Source organism: Oryzias melastigma, linkage group LG15 (assembly GCF_002922805.2).
Source record: "Oryzias melastigma strain HK-1 linkage group LG15, ASM292280v2, whole genome shotgun sequence".
NCBI classification, from domain to species: Eukaryota; Metazoa; Chordata; class Actinopteri; order Beloniformes; family Adrianichthyidae; genus Oryzias; species Oryzias melastigma.
In genome coordinates this window covers 19,025,923-19,030,602 of record NC_050526.1, presented here as the reverse complement: position 1 = coordinate 19,030,602, position 4,680 = coordinate 19,025,923, and the positions used below count along the sequence as shown (strand labels likewise).

Here is a 4,680-nt window from a genome sequence, read left to right as displayed (position 1 = left end):
ACAGCAGCATGAAGTTCTTTCATAGCCAGCTTAGCATTAGCATCCGGGGGGTATGTGATTATAATGGAGGTGAATTCTCTAGGGAGGTAATAAGGTCTGCATTTGACCATTAAAAACTCCACGTTGGATGAACAGTGTCTCTCGGTAGTAGTAAAGTCCATGCACCACGTTTTGTTAACATAAATGCACAAACCTCCACCTCTGGTCTTACCGGAGTCATCTGCTATCCTGTCGGCTCAGTGTAGATGACGGCCTGCTAGCTCAATAGCATTGTCTGGGTGACCTTCGTTAAGCTATGTTTCTGTAAAAACCATGACATTTGTATCCATTATCCGTCTGTTGTTGGTGATGGAAAGCCGTATGTCATCCATTTTGTTCGCTAAGAATGAACATTGGTGAGGAAAATGCTCGGTAGCGGGAGCTGGTGCGGTGTTAGCTTTAGCTTAGCTCTTTCACCGTGTGATGAGTTCGCTGCACCCGCCTGTCAAACATGTGATCCTGAGCGTTGCGGTTGTGTGCGGGTATCTGTAAATTCTAAGGTGCACACACCGGCTCTGTTGGTGCACATTCCAGCCCCCCGATGAGAAGTCCATGCAAAGGCGAGTAGAAGTCCAAAATTCTGCTACTCACGTTTGCATAGAACCACGGAAAGAGGCCGCCCCGAATGTGCACGGATGCAGCCGGCGTGAGCACCCCCACACCTCCAATGAATGGAAGACACAGATCAGATTTATCTATTGTGAGGAGTTCTACAAAATCTACAACAAATGAAATCCTTCAAAGATCTTCTGGTTATCAGGGCTTCTCTCTCTCTGGGGGGAGTCTGGATCACAGCAGTCATTATGTGGTTTCTACAGTCGTCTGTATCTGCTGTATGGTCATTATTATTATTTTATTTATTACTGATTGATTTATTTTTTATTCATGTTTTAATTAATTAATTAATTAAATTCATTATTCTGTGATAAAAAGACAGATATTTAACAACATTGGAATGTTTTATCAGCACTTTTCTTGTGGAAATCCTGATCCGGCCCAGCCTCACCCAGACTCCGCCTCCAGCGGCCTCCAGGTAGATTGAGTTAGTAAAGCCAACGCCTCAGCTCAAAAGCCAACGCCTCAACTCAAAAGAAAAAGCTTCAGCTAAAAACTCTCATCTGCAAAGCCTACGCTTCAAAACCAACATTTCAGCTCCAAAATGACAGAAGCCAAAGCCCTCCAACAACTCAAGTCCAACTGAACGACTGCCAAGAGAATATTTTCTCGACTTGCTAACAAGATTACAAGGTCATGCAAAAACATGTCAATCAATTAATTGAAAGATCCCTTTGGGAAAATTGCAGCAGAGGCAGACAAAGTAATCGAGGCAAATGACGATCTTGAATTAGCACTGGCTGAAGCCTGGGACGAAGATGAAGAAAGAATGAAAGAGGAACAACGAGGGGACATCAAAAGCACAGCAGAGGAGTGTGAAGAGAAGTTGGAAGAAGCGCAAAAAATAATTCGAGATGTAATTTGGACCAACTTTGGGCACCCTGAACTGTCACTAAGCCTGGAATTGGCTGAGGGGGAATGCTACGCAGCCTCCTCTGCAGCTCCTGATATAAATTCGGAAGCTTACAACTTCATGTTAAGCAAAGTAGAAATGCGATTGAAGGCAACCAAAGAGGCCTACATCCAGTGGAGACAGTGGGCACCAGGACAGGAGAAAGCAGACCTTCAGCATCGTTTAAAGGAAGTAGAAATTGGCTCAGCTAAACTAGCATTACAAAAGGCTGTTTTGATTCAATCTAAGACTGAACAAGAAGTGATCAGAACGGAAGCACCCTGCCATCAAGTACCGGCTATAAAACTGAGACCAACCGCCCTTCCAAGGTTTGACGGCTGTAAAAGACACTTTCACAGTTGGAAAAAAGACTGGGAAGCGCTCCAAGCACAGGGAGAGCCTACTGGTTCAAAGGAGGTTCGAAAATTTCAGCTACTGGACAGCCTAGAAGAAAAAGTGAGAAAGGATCTCTATTTATCCACGTGAGGCTCTTCAGAAGAAGTTTTCAGAATGTTGGAAAACCGTTTTGGAAATAAAACTGCTATAGCTTTGGAAATCGTTGAGGAACTCCAAGCATTGCCTGCAGTTAAAGGTCATCAACCAAAAAAGATTGTGGATCTTATAAGAGTGGTTGAAAAGCTTCACATGACCTCATTGAGCTTAGGGACAAAGGTGCACTTAAAAATCCATTGATGACAAAGTCTCTAGAAAGCAAGCTACCTGAGGTACTAAAGAAGTGACTCATGTTTGTGGCCAAGAACAGAGACGGGGAACCCTCAAAGGACCGATTCGAAATGCTGCTTTCATTCTTGAAAAGTCAAGAGGGAATCTATTAGGAGTTGGAGCAGTTAAGAGATGAAGAACCTCAAAGGAAAGAGTCTAAAGTACAACAAGAACTAAAGCCACCAAAGCTACAAGCCCACAAGGAGCTTGTGTTGTTTGTGGAGAGAGTGGACATAAGCCAAACTTGTACAGATGTAAGAAATTCAAAACCCTCAGTTTGGAAGAAAAGAAAGAAGCAGTTCAACAAACTGGAACTTGCAAAGACTGCCTTGAAGTCATGAAGAAGGTGAATGCAAAACGACTTTTCTTTGCAGGAATGAGTGCTGCAGGGGAAGGATGAAACATCACTATTTCCTGTGTCCAAGCCCTGGTAATAAAGGCCCATTCAAGGGAAAGTCAAAGTCAAACCCATCGTCTCAAGTTGTTAAAAAGTGTACTGAGGACCAGGAAGAGTTTTTAACGAGACTAAGACCAGAACTTACACAGCAATGTCGAAATGTGTTTTGAAACGCAGCATCGAGAACACTCAGCTCAGCAGCAAGCAGGCAGTTGCTGGAAGAAGCCCGCTTACAGGAGTTTCCTGTCATCATGATGATCCTTGAAGTCACTGCTAATGCGGGACAACAGCTAGGAACGCTAATAGATCTAGCGTCAGACACCAACTATATAACTCATGATGCAGCCAATGAGCTAAACTTGCAAAGTGAGGATGTTACTCTATTTGTCCATGGAGTTGGTGGCATGCAGGTGACTGTAGAGACAAAGCGTTACCTCTTGAAGATTTGGGTTGGCACCCCAAAGAGTACCTTGAGGTCTCATCAACTCATCTGTTACGGGCTGGATAGTATTTAGGGATGTCCCGATAAGGTATTTTTGGGCCTGATCCGATTCCGAGTCATTTGATTTTGTGTATCTGCAGATACAGTGTCCCGATCCGATACTTTTATAAGACATTTAAAACATGAATAAATTGAAGAAACAGATCAGTGTTGTCCCTTATTTATATTTCAATAACCTTCTTTTACCATTAAAAACTTAAATAAAACACTTCTGTGAAGTAGCTTTAATAAGTAAAAATACAGCAAATATAAACTAGGAAAAAAAATACAATTTTCTTGTTATATAAGTGATAATTATTCATGTGATAAAGTTTAGTGACTTTAGCTTTAACATCTTTAGAGCTATTGAACATTTTTGACCAAATGTGATTCCTGTCCTCATTTAAAATTCTTAAAAATAAATTATGACTTTGTTTTAGCATAAAATTTGATGAGTGTCCATGAATAGCTGATATCATTATTAGTTTTAATTTATTAGTTTTATTTATTTATTTATTTTTAAGATTGTTCTTTTTAAGTTTTTAAGACATCACATTTTCGGTTTTATTACCACAGTAGTTAATTTTCTTAACTGTTATTTCTCTGTCAGATAAACAAAACGGGCATTTCAAAGGACAGCTCGGGTCCTAAGGAGGTAAATCACGGCGCTAGCATGTAGCAGTTAGCAGCTCCTGTTTAGCCATCTGTCTGCAGCATGAAGAGCTTCACATTAAAAAGAAAAAAAAACTGTCTTTTTCTGTTGGAATACCTTTATGGGTTGTTGTTTGAGTTATGACAAACCAATAGAGACTCTTGCTGTCAGTTTAAAGCGTTTTTAAAATAGTTATTGGTCCCGGAAGTTAGCTTTCTAGCTAGCTTTGTTTACGTTAGCCTTCTGCTTGAGCTGCTGCCGTTTTCTGGTAATTACATTTTGTGATCTTTTCATGACATGCAGACTTCTAGTGGAGTATTTATCCGGAATAATAAGATTAAATATAAAGCTCTAATCATAATGAGAATGAATGAAATATCCAATACTGATCGGACAAAGGAGTCCGATTCCGATCGAGTCCCCAATCACATGATCGGCCCCAATTTCCAATCACGTGATCGAATGGGGACATCCCTAATAGTATTACTGAGATTCATCACCACGTCTCACCCAGTAAACTGCAGAAAATCTTCCCTGATATTCCCCTTCCGGGGCTGAGAAGACCCACCAAGATCAAACTCCTAATCAGTCACAAGGAGGACAGGCTTGTTCCTCAAAAGGTGCGCTCAGTTGGAGATCTTGTGCTGTGGGATGGTCCCCTGGGAAAAGCTGTAGCAGGCTCTCATCCAGATCTAATGTTGACCAGATTCTGAGAGCGGGTGGGTTCAAACTCAAACCTTGGATCTACTCAGGTCAAAGTGGGAGGGAGCCTCCTGAAGACCATAAAAAAGAAGTAGACTCCACAGTCCTTGTCCTCCCAAACCAGCTGTCAGAGGAAGACAACAAGGCACTCGGCATGGGATACACTCCAGCCCCAGATG

The 4,680-nt window shown here is 41.8% G+C and overlaps 1 protein-coding gene across 2 annotated transcripts in view; it reads left to right on the top strand.

Moving 5' to 3' along the window:
* The window catches only part of LOC112161620 (SH3 and PX domain-containing protein 2A), a 211,495-nt gene that overhangs the window by 155,413 nt on the left and 51,402 nt on the right, over positions 1 to 4,680 (top strand). The gene's annotated exons all lie outside the window — the stretch shown is intronic.